The sequence below is a fragment of the Phoenix dactylifera genome, chromosome 11 (assembly GCF_009389715.1).
Source record: "Phoenix dactylifera cultivar Barhee BC4 chromosome 11, palm_55x_up_171113_PBpolish2nd_filt_p, whole genome shotgun sequence".
In the NCBI taxonomy this organism is placed as follows: domain Eukaryota; kingdom Viridiplantae; phylum Streptophyta; class Magnoliopsida; order Arecales; family Arecaceae; genus Phoenix; species Phoenix dactylifera.
The window spans coordinates 13,997,453-14,016,414 of NC_052402.1; positions in this window are offsets into that span (position 1 = coordinate 13,997,453).

Sequence of the window (18,962 nt, forward strand, 5' to 3'; positions counted from 1 at the left end):
CGAAATCCTCAGACTGCCAGGTCAGCAACAACCGCCATACGCCATAAAGAAGGCGGAGAGCTCGAAGCGCGCGCGCCTCTCCGAGGGATGGCGGCAATCTCGAAGCATCACTCCCTTCACCCATTCCCCTTCTGGTTCCAGGCTCGGAAGTGGGGGGCTACTGTTACGAGGGAACTAAGCCGCCATGCTCTACGTGACCGGCACGCGCGCCCATGAAGACTACGGCTGTCCTTTGATCCAGCAATCCGACCCCGAGTCGGATATCTTCGGCTCCACAGCCCGACCTCGAGTCGGCTGCCCTTCGATCCAGCAGTCCGGCCCCGAGTCGGACATCTTCGGCTTCGCAGCCCGACCCCGAGTCGGCTGCCCCTTAATCTAGCAATCCGACCCCAAGTCGGATATCCTCAGCACCGCAGCCCGACCCCGAGTCGGCTGCCCCCTGATCCAGCACTCCGACCCCGAGTCGGAGATCTCTTGATAACGACAGGCTGCTTCCCAGAGGCACGCCGAGGCCTCCTGCTCCACTACTCCCTGCAACGGCTGTATCCGATGCTGTTCCACGATCTCCTGTATCAGCCGTACAAAGCGGAACTCCACTACGCCCTGTCATGGCCGTACCCAACGCTGCTCCACGACGCCCTGTAACGGCCATGTCAGTGGCCACTCCATCGCGTCCCACGATGACAAACCCCCCTGAGAGACCCCCCAGCCAGGTATATATGCGGCTGGGGGGAGAAGGGGGGTAAGCAATATCTTCCAGAGCACTCTCTTGCTTGCGATTATTATCTCTCCTCCTCCTCCAATCTCCTCTGACTTGATCGTCGGAGGGCCCCCACTACCCCAGTGGTGGTGCGAGGCTTGCTTGCAGGTTTTCCGGTGGAAGGTGGAGCACAATCAACATCGACCAAGGCAGCTCAGACGGAATCCCGTTCACACCGCTGTGCCAATCGTTCTCGGTTTGGACCACCAGCAACACATTCCTTCATGGGGAGTTGGATGAAGAATTATATATGGAATTACCTCCGGGTCATCAGATTAAGGGGGAGTCATCTAACATGAATTTGGTGTGCAAATTACACAAGTCCATCTATGGTCTAAAACAGGCTTCTAGGCAGTGGTACTCAAAATTCTCCTCTTCTCTTACCACTATTGGTTTTCGGCAATCAAAATCTGATTACTCTCTATTCACAAGAGATGATGAGCATGGTTTTGTAGCTCTTATAGTTTATGTGGATGATATTATTGTGGGCAGCAATAGTATGACAGCAATTGATTCAATCAAAGCATATCTACATACTCAATTCAAGATAAAAGACTTGGGAACTTTGAAATTTTTCTTGGGATTGGAAATTGCAAGATCAGCTGCTGGCATTCACCTATGTCAAAGAAAGTATACTCTTGAAATTCTAGAAGACACTGGGTTTCTTGGCAGTAAATCAATCACAACTCCAATGGAAATCAATCACAAATTATCACACTCCTCCAAAGATTCCTTGGTTGATGTCACAAGTTTCAGAAGATTGGTTGGTAGACTTATTTACCTAACAATTACAAGACCAGATATAACGTATGCTGTGAATGTTCTCAGCCAATTCATGGATAAACCAGCACAAATCCATCTACATGCAGCTCACAGAATTTTGAGATACTTGAAAAGCTCTATAGGCCAAGGTATATTATTTTCCTCACAATCTCCCCTTCATCTTAAAGCTTATAGTGATTCAGATTGGGCAGCATGTCCCGAAACAAGGAGGTCTGTCACTGGTTTCTGCATCTTCATCGGAGATTCATTGGTCAGCTGGAAGACCAAGAAACAAGCTGTTGTATCAAGATCCTCTGCAGAAGCAGAGTACCGGGCCTTAGCTCACACCAGTTGCGAAGTTGTCTGGTTACTTGCCCTGCTAAAAGAGTTCAAGATACAGCATGCACAGCCGGCACTTGTATATTGTGATAATCAAGCGGCTCTTCACATCACCAAAAACCCAATCTTCCATGAAAGGACCAAACACATAGAACTGGATTGCCACTTTGTCAGGGAAAAAGTTATAGCATGAGTTATTAATCCGGTTCATATCAGCTCAAAATTTCAACTGGCAGATATTTTCACAAAAGCTCTGCCTGCTACCTCCTTTCATTTCTTGCTATCCAAGATGGGCACGATGAACATCCATGCCCATCTTGAGGGGGAGTCTCAAGATTTTCTTCCCAGTAACACAGGTTCTTCCCATCCAGACACTGGAACCTCTCTTCCCAGTAATACAGGCTCTTCCCATGAGAACCCCAACGGCTCTCTTTCAGTTCAAACTTTCATGACGTCTCAAACGGTTTAAACGTTTCGTGAACAGTAACTGTTGAGACGGAGAAACAGAAACCAGTTGAAACAGGACTCTGAACTCCATGATCTAGAAACTTCATCTTTTTGAATTTTAGATTAGTTACATTCAGTTACAATTTGCATTGCTTAAATAGCTAGATTAGTTACACTTTAATCCAGCTCAATGTGTATAAATATCACCAATCTGTACTATGAAAGGTGAAGAAAAGTGAATGAAATCAGTATTCTCCTTCTCCCCTGTTTCCAGCTTCCTTCTTCTTTTCTAACACTGCTTGACTAGTCTTCTGGTCAGACTGGCTTGTCTTCTCCAGGTTTAATAACTATATCTAAAAATAAACAAGTAATCATGATTATATACATTGCTAATGCTTGAACAAACTGTTCGTAGAAGTACATTAAAAGATAAATGAACCATTGCTGAAAAGTCCAGTTGTGATCATAGCTGTTGCTGAAAGATAGGAAAATTTTTACTAAAAGCATCCAATTAATACAATTGTAAATATCATTAATGATATGTTTTAGCATTAGTTATGTAAGCTGTTGCTAATCCGTCACTAGTAACAAGACTCTGTGATGGGTTTACTATTCCTACTAAAAATTTTAGCAATAGTCTTTTGGAAGAGTTTTAGTCATCATTAAATAGAACATATGTGGTATTATCATTGTTGTGCTTGGAATTATTCTCACCATTTTTGGAGCAAAAATGCTTGAGTAGTTTAAAAATGTAACTCCAAATGTCCCTTAGTGAAAAAGTCGACGTATTTCAAATTATTTGTTGACACAGATAAAGTAAAGAATACCTCTTAAATGATTTCAATATTGGACCTTAGATATATAATAGTTCCGAGTTGAATATCTTTAGAAAGAAAATCTTTTGTCTCATGATAGCTTGCTCCAGCCCCTTACGAAACTTTCGTTATTAGGTTAGCCATATACTTCACACGTTTCTAACGATTCACATAGCATTATCAAATGATACAAGTTTTGGATAAGGATCTATAACGCATTAGAACGTCCTTGTTGACGATCCTTTACTCCGACAACATCTACAGTTCCTCGAATAATATCTTACACCTGATAAATCCTTAACCTTTCCTCCTCTTACTAATGCTACAGAATATTCTTATAAATTATGGTTAATACCAGGTATATAAGAAGTGATTTCAAATCCAAAGGTTAATCGTACTCTGGCAACTTTACCTAAGGTGGAATTTGGTTTTTTGAGGGTGATACTTGACAATAAAAAAGTTGACAAATAGGTGATCCTTCTTGTCATTCTATAGAACCGTATATGAGATTTTTACCTCATATGGCTCCTCGTTTAATTCTTTTGAAGTAAATGGATCCTTTTCTTCATTTGAGAATCTCCTTTCTTCTTCCACTTCATCTGGAAGAGTAACTAAGACCAATTCAGTTACATTTTCATGTTCTAATTGAATACTTTTTATTTATGATCAAAGGGAAAGATTATATTTTTTACCAAACATATGCGGATCAAATCATGATTTCATAATAAGAACAAAAAATCTTTCTCAATTAATTTCTTTGCCCCTCATTCTTCGAGAATCAAAAAGTTCTCTTTCAAGTTTGAATTTGTTCATTTGGAATCTGGGCTCTTCTCTATATTTTACTTATTTTTTTCTATTTACTTTTTTTTTGTTTTATTCTTTGTTTCATTTCGATTCTTTCCCTCTCTTTTCTTTTTATTCTTTTCCATCATTCCTTAAGTCTTATAGGCCTGTTAATCTTGTAGAATCTGATCCATTTTCTCATCGAGCAAAAGGCACAAAATCAATCAGATTGATTTTTTGATCAAAAAAAGTACTATGCAAAATCTTTAGTTTTTTTTCCTTTTCCTCTGTCTCTATTCCATTGGTATAGCATTTGAATCAGTAGAGAACCTTTTCTTCTGTATGAATCGATATTATTACATTTTAATTCCTTCCCGATACCTTCCAAGAAATATCCCGAATTGGATCCAAAATTGACGGGTTGGCGTGAGCTTATCCATACGGTCATGCACTCTTTAAATAGAAATCAATTTTCAGACCTGGCTTTCATGCTTTGGTGAGTTCGAAATCCTTTCGATGACCTATATTGTATCGAAGGGATATCTATATGATCCAATAGGACATGTATTTCTATTACTATTAAAGTAATAGATAAAAATGAAGTAGTTAATGGTGGGGTTACCATTATCCTCGTTCTTGTAGATGTTTTTAAGAAAAGAAATTTGTCCACTGTATTATTTTTTGAGGTCTTTAAAAAAGGGCATGGAAACACATAGAAACTTTTGAATAGAAATTGAAAATAAATGTAGCTCAAGTTTCTTCGAAAATATAAGATCTTTGGCGCAAGAAGAAGGGATGATCCATATCATCTTGACTTGGTTTTGCTTACCCTCTTTTTTTAATAATACCGAATTGGATTCTTCTCCTATCCGTACCGAATAGAACATGCTGAACAAAATCTGCTCAATTTAGATTGAAAAAAATTGTATGGATTTTATGAAACTATATGCTATGGCTCAAATCCGTAGTCAATCCTATTTTTCATAGGAGTAGTTGATAATTGAATTAATCTTTGACATTATTTTACTATCCATAATAGTGCGAGAGGAAGGTCCGATTCGGAGTTGTTCAAAAATAGTGTTGTTGAGTTTCTCGAAATACCTTCGTTTCTCTGCTAAATTGGCATCGTGAACTGTGCTACTTAACAAAGTACCAAGTGATCGGTGGAAGACGATTGAGAGACTCTGTGGAGTGATTTTTTTTGAAACAATAAACTTCGAGAAATAAGGCTAATAAAAGCATGCCTTTATGCCTTTTAAGATTCCTCAGTTCCATCCTTGCATAGGTAACCGTTTTGAAAATATAAATAGGTATTAATGCTAACAAAAACTGAATACTTATGCCTTAATCCTTCGTCATTGCAAAGGGCAAAAGGATATTAGCAAATAAAAATTAAAGGAACTTTGTCTTGATTTTTTTTTCGTTGACCAAAATCGGTGGAGTCCTTTTTTTTTTTGGTAAAACGGCTACTCATTTCATATAAATCTAACGTGAGTACAACCAGCCATATCACGAGAAAGTAAAAGATACAAAGGATGAGGGACGTCTGATGCCTCCGTCCAGAGAAAGTCTCCAGAATGCCGGGCAACAAAGGAGGCGACCCAATCAGCTGATCTGTTCGCCTCCCTAAACACGTGTCCAATCTGACAATCACCCATCAGCTGGATCATCCTACGGGTCTCTCGGATGAGAGGGTGACCATCCCCAAACCGATCCGCCCCTCGGAGCCAGTCAATAACCACTGATGAGTCTCCCTCGAGGTAGACCCGCTCCACCCCCAGAACCTGCCATACATAAGATATGCCCTCCCACGCAGCCCGTAGCTCTGCCCCGACCACTGTAAGTCCTGGCGCCCGCCTACCTCCTGCTGCTATCATCCTACCAAGATGGTCCCTAATCACAAACCCAACACCACCAGTCACACCATCCAGAGACCGACTACCGTCGAAATTTACTTTGAGATAGCCAAGGGGTGGGGGTACCCAAGAAACATGGGCAAACCGGGGCGCTGAAACAACGTAAGGGGTACCCCAGATGTCCCTGGCAATCCCAGAAGAAGACCCAACGGAAGCCGCAATAACCTCCCTCGCGTGTAGCAACGCTCTGTCCACCACCATCCTCGGATGCGACCTCCTCCCCTCAAACAGACTGGCATTCCTGTCCAACCAGATATAGTAGGACAAGTATGCCACAAAAATCCCCGCCTCGGCCAATCTAGGACTCCGCATGGAAGCTCTCAGCAACTGAATCATATCCTGCACAGAAACCACCGAGTCGGGTAATGGAACCGGTGACCTCCTCCATATCGCTCGGGCTCTAGGACACTGCAAAAGGACATGCTCGATCGTCTCCTCGATAACCGTACACTCCTCACAGCACTGAGACATCATCATGCCACGTCGAACTAACAAGCTCCTCGTTGGAAGGCAACCCCAGGCCACCTTCCAAATGAATAACGCCACCCGAGGATGAATCCGCAGCCTCCATATCCAACCAACCTCAATCTGGCGAACTGGCTCCGACCTGATCAAGGCAAGAAGATCTCTAGCTCGAATCCGCGATCGTCCGGACGGCAACCACACTAGTCTGTCAACCCCTCCCCCAGAGGGAACCGGAAGAGCTAGAACCGACTCCGCCAACTGCTCCCCAAAAACCTCCTAAATCAACTCCACCCTCCACCGTCCCCCCTCTGAAGACAACAAATCACTGACCCTGCAGCCCGCTAATCTCGCCGAATCCACCATAGTCGGCAACCGACAAAAAGGCAGCTCTGTCACCCAGCTATCCTCCAGCACATCAATAGAGCGTCCGTCACCTATGATCCATCTGATCTCCGGAAGCACCACCATGGCTCTAGCACACATCTCCCTCCAAACCGGAGAGTGGTGCCGACCACCCCGCACCCCGGGGACCAAGGCGCCATACTTGGCCCTCATCAATGAGGACCACAAGCTCTCAGGCTCGAGCACAAATCTCGCCGCATGTCTAGCCACTAAGGCCTCCCGCCTCGCTATCAGAGACTGCACCCCCAAACCTCCAAGACTAGTCGGCTGGCATACAACATCCCAAGCCATCAAGTGGACCCCACCTCTACCACTGTGCCTCCCCCAGATAAAGTTCCTGAATAACTGCTCCAGGGACCTCAGAACTGTAACTAGAATAATGGCATTGGAAAGCAGATATATGGGAACTGAGGTAAGAACTGAACGAACCAGAGTGATCCTACCCATCATAGATAAAGAATGCATCTGCCAACCCTCCAATCTGCGCCTAATACTGAGCTCCAGGAAAGTACAATCCCTGCGTCGTAACCGCTGGCCCGAAAGTGGGACCCCCAAGTATACCATCGTGCCCTCCTGCGCACCCACCCCCAGGATCTCCAATATAGAGAGCCTCACCGCCTCCTTGGTCTTCGGGCTAAAAGTAACAGCTGACTTGGTCAGATTGACCTGCTGACCCGAAACTGCACAATAATCTCGAAGAATCTGACAAATAAACCGGGCCGCCTGCCACGACGATCTGGCAAGAAGCAAACAATCATCAGCAAAAAGCAGGTGGGAGATCGGGGCAGCCCCCACCATCGGTCTATAAACCTCCAACTCCTGAGCAGCCACTGCCTGGTGTAGGAATCTGGACAACGCATCTGCACAGAGAATGAATAAAAGAGGGGATAGGGGGCAGCCCTGACGTAGCCCCCCTGATGACACAAAGAAGTGGGACGGTGAACCATTCACCAAGATAGCAAAAGAGGGAACACGAACACAGCCCATCACCCACCTGATCCAAGTCTCATGAAAACCAAAAGCCTGCAGGGACTGCTGCAAAAAATCCCACCGAACCCTATCATAGGCCCTCTCCATATCAAGCTTAATCCCCATCAAGCTCCTCCTCATCGGAGCCCTACCAAGATCAAACATAAACTCCTGGGCAATCAACACATTATCAGATATATTCTGCCCCTCCAAAAAAGCTCCCTGCTCCGGACTGATAAGCCTAGGAAGAACCTCCCTCATCCTAGCGGCAAGAATCCTCGCTATAGCCTTGTACAGAGTAGTACAAAGGCTAATCGGACGAAAATGACTCGGCTCCGTAGCATCCTGCCGCTTCGGAATCAAGGTGATGAAGGTCCTCTGCCAGTCTGCTGCCATCACTGCTGTACTGAAGAACTGCTGTATGGCTGCCGTCACATCGCGCCTAACAACCATCCAATATCTCTGAAAAAACAAGGGTGGGAAACCATCCGGCCCAGGGGCCTTGTCCCCCTTAAGGGACCACACCGTCTCTCTAATCTCCCTCTCCGACACCGATCTGATCAAAGCTGCTGTCTCCTCCTCTGACACCCTGCCCACAGGCGGAGGTATAACTGCTAGACTCCCAACAGTAGACTGCTCTGTCCACCTGGCCCTGAAAAAACTCTCCATAATCCTCTGAATCATCTCCGGATCCTCCGACAGCTTCCCCTCCTCATCCCGGAGGGCTCTAATCCTGTTCTGGTGCCTCCTGATAACTGTCGCCTGGTGAAAAAATTTCGTATTTCTATCCCCCTCCACAATCCACTGTACCTCGATTTCTGTCTCCAGAATGTCTCCTGCTGTCTAAGGAGACCATCATGCAAGGCCAATAAAGATCGGAGGTCCCCCAACTCCTCCTCCGCAAGGCCCCCCTGGTCCTCCTGGGCCTGTAACCTGGCTATGGCCCCCTCTGACTCCTCTATCCTCCTGAAAATATCTCCCACCTCCTCACGATTCCACCTCCTCAATCGTCTCCTTGTTAGCTCCAATCTACGGGACACCCGATACATCGCATCTCCTCTCACCTGAGCACTCCATGCCTCCCTCACCACCTCCCACGATCGTGGATAACAGAGCCAAATTTTTTCAAATCTGAAGGGGGAATGAACTGGAAAGAAGGAATCTGTACTCACCAGTATTGGATTGTGGTCCGACGCAATCCTGGGCAGATGGCTCACATGATAATCCGGAAAGGTCTGAATCCACCCAGCGGTCGCGCAGGCTCTATCAAGTCGCTCCCATACTCTAGCTTGGCCCTGCTGATTGTTGCACCATGTAAACTTAGACCCTAAAAATCCCAGGTCAATCAATCCATTCGAGGTCAGAAAGTCCTGGAACTCCTTGACCTTCCTCTCATATGAGAAGGGCCTCCCCCCCCTCTTCTCCTGAGGATCAATAATACAGTTAAAATCACCAGCCATCAACATAGGGTACCCCTGACTAATCAACTGAGAGGCCTCATCCCACAGTATCCGTCTCTCCCTGAAGTCAGTACTGGTATACACCGCAGAAAGAACCCATGAGACTCCACTACCCTCCGAGATCACCATAACCACCTCCTGAGAACACACATGGAACACATCCAAACTACAAGAACCCTACATCCACGTTACAATGATACTACCCGACAGCCCGCTAGACTCCACTGCATAAAAGCCCCACGAGCGAGGTATCTCTCTCCTAGCCTTCTGAAGGCTCCTCCCAGATAAACGGGTCTCAAACAGCACACAAATATCCGGTCTATGCAACTGCACAATCCTCCGAAAGGCCGGGGCAAAAGAAGGCTTCCCCGCGCCACGACAGTTCCATAAGATAACCTTCATTGGGCACCCAAGGATGCATCACAACCCCCTACCCCGGGATTGCAATCATGGAACACCGCCTCTTCCATAGCTCCTACCTTCTCCAACTTTGCAAAACTCGCCCCTTTTGCTGCTGCCAACAACTGATTCACAATACCCTGGCGATCCCTACCGAAGCCGGGTTGTGCCAATTGGCACGGAGAGTCCCCAACATCTTCACCATTTGCCACAGGCCCCTCCATCAGCCCTCCTCCTGGTTGAGACTTGGTACCGCCCACAACTTCACTGGTGACCTGTATCCCCGCTCCCAGCTTCTTCACCGCATCAGAGAAACCACCCTCCTCCCGAGCCAGGTGACCCGGAAAAGCCTGTGAAGACGCTTTGGAGTTGCCGGCTGGGTTCACCTGTCCACTGCAGTCACCGGACTCCCCAACCCCCACTCGATCCAACCGGCCCTCCTTGCCGATCGCCTCGACCGGAGACATCATCCCCAATTCCGAGAGGTTCGCCGCAGCCGAGCTAGCTCTATTTAGCTTCCTCGGTGGGGCCACCACACCACACCTCAAGCGTCCGCTAAAAACATAGGACTGATTTACTTCCTCCTCAGGTCTTCGAGAGCAGATTTGTTGAAGGTAAGTTTTTAAGTGGTTAACCAGTTATCATTTTACCCATTCTAGAGTAGGAAAAAAAGAGTGACCTTCCCACAATGATTAACTTCGACTTTGCGTTTTCTTAGGAAAGAAATTTGATCTTATTGCTATATTGATGCTTTCTAGCTAGAAGACCCTAGTATCAAAGTGTAAATGGTTTCTTGACCTATTCTTTCAGCCTTGTCATGCAATAGCTTTTGTCATATTGTAGTATCTATAGGATAACTGGTTTTTTCTATTTATGAAATGATTTTCTACAAATATTGTATCTTTAGTTGCTTCTATCTTTTCTTTTATTTTGAGAAAAGATTGGCCAATTCTAATCACTATCTTTAAGAGTTACAACAGCAATTAGTGAAAAAATAGAGTAAAAAGGAAATGAACAAGACAAAGGAGAAGAGATCAACAAGAGGATATGAAAGAAGAGGAAATAACTAGAGAGAAAAGAAAGGAGAAAACTATGAAGAACTAGATTGAGCACCAAGCTCCTGGCAAAACAACTATAGATTCTTTGCAATAGTGGGAGAAGCCAAAGTGATCTAGTCCTTGAGGAGGGAAAAAAAATGCAGTGGATTCCTTTTACGAAAAAAATTTAATTCCTTTCTTACCAAACATTCTAGAAAACGAACATTAGAACTAGACGGGGGAGCATTTTAAAATCTAAAATTTCAGTTTGTAGTTCTGAAAGAGAAACTTTTTTATTGAGGGTTTCAACTAGTCCAGGCATGCTGATTGCTTACGCTAGTTTGTTTTTCACCAAAATAATCTTCTTATATCAGAATGCAGCACGTCTAGATGAGAAAAACCAGTCATGGCAAGTTATAACTACGCTTTATGCAGAAAAAACTTCAATCGAGATATTATGCATGGCTATCATTAAAATTTATTGCTTAATTTATAGCAAATGTTAATGGTATTAATATCAATAAATTTTTTTTAGTATTGGTGTCATTAATGATGGAAGTTTTACTATTAAAGTTTATTGGTTGATATGCAACAGTTTGACTATTGAAGCATGTGATTATTATAATTTATTACATTATTATATAAAATTTTAAAAATTAACGGTTGACAAAATAAACCCAGCGCATCCTAGATATTTGTGGCAGGATTTTATTGATTGAATATTTCACGTAGTACCTTCAAAGGAGGGAGGGGGTTATATATAGCACAGATCTCATAGGTCTACAGCTAGGAATCACTACAAGAAAAACTATCTTTCCCGACTTTTGTCTGCCGACGCTAAGTAGAAGCGTTGGTAATTTTTTAGGAAGTCTGGCTTCCGCCGATGCTTATAAGCGTCGTCGCAACCCGTAGCTTGGGCCGACGCTTTTAAGCGTCGGCGGAAGCAAAAATTCCTTTTTTTTTATTTTTTTCCTCCCAACGACGCTTTAGAAAGCGTCGTCGGAGGCCATTATCCCCCCTCCCCTCCTCCCTGCAAATTCCTCCCGATCCCGAACCCATCCAGCCGCCCCCCTTCCCTTCTCTCTCCGCCGCTCGCCCCCTCCCCCCTCCTCTCTACAAATCCCCTCCCCTCTCCCGATCCCTCGACAAGGTCGCCCGCACCCGCTCCCTCTCACTCCTCTCTCGCCCCCATGACCACCTCGTCTACCTCACCTTCTCCGCCCTTGCCCTCCTCAAGCTTCGCCACCCTGCCGACGCCCTCGCCGAGCTCGACTCCCTCCAACCCCTCCCCACCTCCCCCGACCCCTTCGGCTCCCCCCGCTTCCTCTTCGAGTCCTACCCCCATCTCTACCCCGGCCGCAAGGGCTCCATGCTCCCATTCTCCCTCCGCCTCCTCTACGCCAGCCTCCCCCAGTCCCTCGGTGATCGCCTCGAAACCCTAGATCGTCTCTATTCCCTCCTCGATTTCGTCCGCTCCAAGAACCGCGGCCACCAACGGCCGTCGGAGGAGAAAGACTCCTCCTTCGCCGCCGATCGGTGGCGGAGGAGGGAGGTGCTGGTGATGAGCTCTCTCATCTGCAACCACTTCTGCCACCGCGAGTTCGACGTCGCCCTGGTGCTGATCTGCGATTTGCTGCTCCGATCGCCCTCCGATCCGGTGCTCCTCTCGAGACTGGCCTACATCCAGCTCCAAATTGGGGACCTCGATGGAGCCAACGCTACGTTTGCGAAGGTGAAGGGGTTGAGGAGTGAGAAAATGGGGGTAGAGTTCGAGAATTTGGTGGGGAGGAACCGGGCGCTGGGGTTCTTGGTGGCGAAGGACTTTGTGTCGGCGGCGAGGGAGTACGATGAGTGTATCGAGAGAGATCCGGGGGATGTGGTGGCTGTGAACAACAATGTCGCACCGGGCATTTGCGAGGGCTGTGTGCAGAGTGCTTCGGCGGCGGACAATCCAGAAGCGGTAGAGGCGGAGATGGCGGGGATCATGAGGAGGCGACGGCGGCCACGGCGATAGCTTCGGCGGCGGTTTTCTTGGGTATTTTTATATTTTTTTTCTGTAAAAAAATTTATGACGACACTTTAAAGCGTCGCTACTTGAACTGGTTGAGGAATTTTAGCGACGCTTAAAAGCGTCACTAAAAATAACCTTTAGCGACGCTTTTCAAATGCGTCAGCAATTTTTTTTCCACTCCGACATAGCCGACGCTTTGGTGACGCTTTGAAAAGCGTCGGGAAGAAAATTACCGACGCTTATAAGCGTCGGTAAAAGCCTCAAAAAGCGTCGCCAAAGCTCCTTTTTCTTGTAGTGAATATCCATACATTGCTTGAAGAATATCATGGTGACTGTCAATAGCTCTTCCCTTCTTTTATTTATTGAAGTCCTTTCGTCAAGGTCCCAATTCGCTTCTTCACATGGTCATGCAATAGCTTTCAACATCTTTTTTGATGGATCTATAAGAGAATTGGTTTTTCGTTCTACATGAAATGTTTTTTAATTAAACATTATTTTGTAGCTTTGTGTCCTTTTTATCATTGGCAATAACATCATTTTTTTTAATTGCTTCTACTTTTCTTCCGTCATTCTTCATGTTCTTTTATCTCCTCCATGCAGGAAATCACACCATTTCTTTTGTTTTTACTTTCGATTCGATTGGTTAGTGGGGCTACTGATCAGGTCATCAATGTATTGGATCATGGGGCTGTCGGAGATGGCGTACACGATGATACCCAGGTATAAGAGTTCCATCTCAATGCCTTGAAAGATCTGTACGTGTGTGTGTGTGTGTGTGTGTGTTTGTATTATTTTCCCGTCTATGCAAGTCTTGCCCCAATAAATTGCTATCCATTTATTCTTCTAATGATCTTAAAATTTGCTAAAACTTTAAAAATCTTCCAAAATTAATCTTCCCGAGGTATATTAGAATGTGGCTTTGTCTATGTCCGTAAAATGCGATGACCAAAACCATTAATAGTGCAGCAATGGACTGTTATATGCTTAGAAAATAAAATTTAGAGCTTAGCTTTGCATTTATTACAGCTATGGTATACATGAACAAAATAAAAACGTTATAGAAACATGTGTTATATTAATTACTAACTAGCTACTGGAGACATATTATGGACTTTTTAAGGAAAAAATGAAATAAAACATTTAAATTTATTTGTTTACGGACAAAAATTTTATATTTTTTCTTATTTTTAATCTTGGGATTGTAATTAGAATTTTTTTCCTTTTTTGGTAGGAGAATTAGATTATGTCTTTATTTGTTTATCATAGTCGGGATTATGTTGTACTTGTTTGCAGTTAGGGTAGTAATTAGGATGTTTTCTTAGCCGAGTTTTCGAAACCTTTTCCCTGTATTTATTCATTACTGGGAATATATAGGTAATCTAGAAAAAAAATGAGATTGTATTGTTGATATGAAAAGTGATAGACGAAGAATGTTCTCTGATTTCGAAACTATAATTTTTTTATACTATATAAAGAAGCAATAATTTTTGATCATATAATTAAAAAAAAGTACTATTCATTTTTCCTAAAATACTTATACATTTCTGATAATAAATAAATAAGAAAAATTAAAAGTCCAACTTACAAACAAACAGAAAGAAAGATAATCACAATCTTGAAAGCTAACAAACAAGGCAAAACATTAAAAATCCTGGATGTATATGCATGCATTATTAGACTAGTGGGTGACTACGCTGCCATGATGGTTGTGTTCTCGAGCACATGCAAGCAGGCATGTATATATGGATGCATGTGTACATACGTATATGATCAGTACAAATTTATGCACGTAGATCCATGTCAGATTGCACACGTACCAGTAGTTGCGCATTGAATTATTGTAAATTGGCGTCTTTTAGGCGTTCATGAAGGCTTGGACGACTGCCTGCATATTTAGCACTGGATGGCCAGCAATTCTCATCCCTTCCGGAAAGACGTTCCTGTTGAGCCCATTGACATTCGAAGGCCCCTGTCTTTACGTCAGCATCCATGTTCGGGTATAATGTACATTTAACTGAAGACATTGGGCAAGGGTTTCATTAATAGAGCTAGCAACGAGAGTTGGCTTTTCTTAAGTTTTTGACATGAGGAAAGTTTTCTCGCAGGTCGAAGGAAATATTGTGGCACCTGACAAACTGTGGACCTCCCAAAATACCACCAGTTGGATCACATTCAGAGACATCAATGCTTTCACCGTCGATGGTAGTGGCCAGATCGACGGCCGAGGTTCCGTCTGGTGGGACTGCAAGAAGAAAAATGTAGCAACCTTTTCTCTTTCTAGTCTATATCTATCCCCTCATTTTTCCCCCTTCAAAGCTTATAGCCTGATATTTCCCCTCTTTTTAACTTCTATTGCAGAAATGTGACAGCGTGCCTTCCGTAAGTATGCTCTTCCAGCACATCTAATTATATGTTTTTGAATACTTTGGACAAGGGCAAGTTGTTTTGTTTATGTTGTTTTCTATCAAAGGCAAGTTGTATATTTGATAATTTGGAATCCCACCGTATTTTTGTGGTGTCTCGTAATTGCCAGAGATTAATCAGTGTTCTTATGACAGGCATTTGGCATCTTACGCTGTGTGGATTTGACCATCGCGGACATAAAACTTCTCAACAGTCCAGGGAAGCACCTCACCGTGGACAGCAGCAAGTGGGTTCACTTGAAGGGGCTTAGCTTCGCATCTCCGGCAGACAGCCCCGACACTGATGGCATATACATTGTAGAGTCTCATTATGTCGAAGTAAAGGATGCCGCCATTGGAGCAGGCAATTATCTCAACCAAGATGGCAAACTAGACTGGTAGCTTTAAATTTGCCAGTCTACTGACTGAATGATTTCACTTTGTATAAAATGTAGGAGGTGATTGCATTGCGATCGGAACAGGATCTTCAGGCGTGAACATAACCGGGATCGCATGCGGCCCTGGGCGCGGCATAAGGTCAGTTTCAGGTTCCTACGTACTGATGAACTGAGAGCAAGTTACAATGGTCTTGACCATATCTCTCACTTCATGTACAGCATTGGAAGCTCGGTAGGGAACGGCTCAAGTGTGATAGTTGAGGATGTACATGTCTCAAACGTCAGTTTCTATCAATCGGATGGGGGTCTGAGGGTTCAGACGTGGCAGGTGTGCACCTAAACTTAATCTAAATCCACAACATTAAGAAAGAGAAACGATCAATTTATATGAAACAATTGGAATTCATCAGCTTTACTCCAAAAGGAAGAAGTATTCATGGCTATATTTGTTCGCTTCTGTGTTGTGAAGGGAGGGTCCGGTCATGCTAAAGGGATCTTATTCGAGCACATCAATTTTACTTCAGTCGGGAGCCCCATAGTTATAGACCAGTTTTATTGTCCCGGCGCGCACTGCAAAAATTCGGTAACGAATTACTTTTACTCATCGATTAAAGCTTCTTACGTCAATGAGCTTTCTGAGTTATTGAGAAGACATAGTAGGGCAGCTATGATGTTAACCAATCTATTTAAGACATGAGTAGCTTTATAAATTGGTGATTAAACTAATAGTTTTTAATATTGTTTGTTGTGAAAAATATTGGTGCGCAAGTGTATTCCATTAATTCTCTTATTTGTTCTTTTTCTGCTGTTATGTTCGAATGGCAGACATCGACTGTGGAAGTGAGCGATGTTCGATTTGTTGATGTACATGGGACTTCAACAACAGATGTGGCCATCAAGTTTGCATGCAATGAGAAAGCACCTTGCACTGGCATTATTTTGGATAATGTTGGCATCACATCAGTGGCCAGGCAAAATCAGGCTACTTCCTACTGCCTCAATGCCAAAGGGAAAAGGCTTCATGAAGTCATTCCAGATATTGCTTGCCTAGCCTAGACAAACATGATCTCTTTGATAATCATGTATTGCAGATCATAAGTTAAATCCCTTTCATTGAGGGTAACCAAACAATGAAAATCGCATTCAAATTTTACCTTTTTCTTGTTTCGTTTCATAAATAAAAGGGAGGGGAAGGTGGGAAGACAGAGCATTTCTTTTCACCTTTTTTCTCTTTTTCAATTTTAGATAAAGAATCAGATTGGGGCCAATTAGAATTTCATTAATATCATGAAATTCTCAGACAAAGCACAGCAAAGAGGCAGCTTTTATATCAACAAAAAATATAAAATATGGATAATATTGCTCTGATGATTAGAATCCCTAGCTGAAGACCATTATTAGAAGCTAACAGGAGGAAGGACAACTTCAAATTTAAAAGTACTGGCTTTTTGCTCCTTCCATATATAACTTGCACCAAACGGCAGCAATTAAAGTGTCCCAACCCAACATGAACTTTTTATGGATCTTCTTCAATCTCCAGGTATCCCTAAAGACGAAACGAATGGAGAACAATTCCTCTATTTTATTTATTTCTAAAGAAATCCTACAATTGCTTAAGATACCAACAGGATATATAGAAAAATATAAGTAGCTTCCTCTACTTCGTGAATGCAGGAACCAACCCATATTTATCTAAGGAAAAGCAAGCTACAAGTAAACATGCAGAGGGCTGTCAGAGCTCAAGAAGCATTAATATGTAATAAAAAAACTTCAAATGAGAGCACAGCCATAGAAACATTAAGGCCAAAACGGTGAAGGTCATAATAGATTAGGCCCTCCCTTGGCATGGTTTGAATTCTCTTTCACCTAGACTATGAGGTAGTACTAATTTCTACAGCATGTAGCTACTTAAATCACATTTAGTAGAGTTTTCATCTGTAGAGTTTTGAGCAGTAAAACTTCTGCAAATTAGCTTCTTATAAAAAGTTATTTACTATTTGATAACTATATTTTTGAATTGCTACGCAACTTTAAATCTTTTATGTAACCAAATTGAGAAACTCAATATCAAAATATGATTTGTATAATACTTTCAATTGTTTAGCTATTGATACTATCAAAACCTATTATAAAATATTATTAATCTGTAATTATTTATTTAATAAATATATTATTGAAAATTGTTGCCCAAGTAGACAACCCAAGAGGGGAGGGTGAATTGGGTTTTAAGTAACTATTACAATTAAAAACTTAATGAGTAACTAATTAAACTTTATTGCAAGTGGATTAATTAGTTTACTAGATGTAGTGAATGAAGGAGATGGAAGAGACAATGAATCAATCACAAACACATGAGTTTTTATAGTGGTTCGGAGCTAACCCTTGCTCCTACGTCCACTCCCCAAGCTTCACTTGGGAGTTCACTATAATCCCTCGGATTACAGCCGGTTGTTTTACAAGTTCACAACCCAACTTGTTGTTTTACGAGATCACAACGAACTCGGTCGGTTTTCACAAGCTCACCGACTAAAACCATCCGATTATTTTTTCGGGATCACAATCGAACCCTTACACCGTTAGTTTTACCCTCGGCTCACCAACCAACCTTAACACCCTTGATTCAATCTCCTGATTGAATCAAGTAAGAGAAACAATATGGAAAGAGTACAGGGATAGCTTCTTAAAAAGCAAATATGAACAATATGAATAAAGTAGAGTTAGAAGCCCTCAAACAGATTTTGGAAGGGGAAGAAGGGGCTTCTCGAACTCTGAGACTCTTCTTTGAGTGTGCTGAAGATTTGCTGTCAGAAGGCGAGCCTTGAATGCAAGGAAGGCGTTTTTAGGATAGAGTTCAATGCTCTTCTTCCTTCTTTCTCTTGTATTTACTCTTGAGAGGCTTTGGTAGGTGGAAATCACTTTTGCTTTGAATGGAATCTCTCACTTGATGCCTATTACTGTTCACTCTGGCTATTTAAGCAATTTCCTTTGAAAACTAGCCGTTAGACACAACTTTAGAGCCGTTCTGCACAATCTGCAACTCCTGACAATGTGTCCGTTGGGATCGGAGTCGACTCGCTCGATCTGGAGTTGACTCGGCTGTTGCTGGAGTCGACTAATGCTTTACTGGAGACGACTCGCCCACTGTTCAGGATTTGAATAAAAGTGCTGTCCCGTTCTGGAGTCGACTCGGCCAAACTTGGAGTCGACTCGCCAGTATCCGGAGATGACTCGGCCCTCTAGAGACGACTCGTTCTCAGAATTTCAGAGATCTTTCTTTCAGGTTTACTCCCTCGAGTCGACTCGGATTCTCTTGGAGTCGACTCGGCTCTCAGAGACCGAAAAACTGATCTTCTGTCTTTGGAGTTGAACTGCCTCGGAGTCGACTCGGCTCTCAGAGCCCAAAAACTGATCTTCTGTCTTTGGAGTTGAACTGCCTCGTAGTCGACTCGGATCGTCGTGGAGTCGACTCGGCTCTCAGAGCCCGAAGTTAGTTCTCTGTCTTTTAGTCTTGCTTTCCTCTGAGAGTCGACTCTTGCTTGTTTAGGAGTCGACTCCCCAACCGTTGGAGTCGACTCGAAATCTTCTGGAGTCGACTCG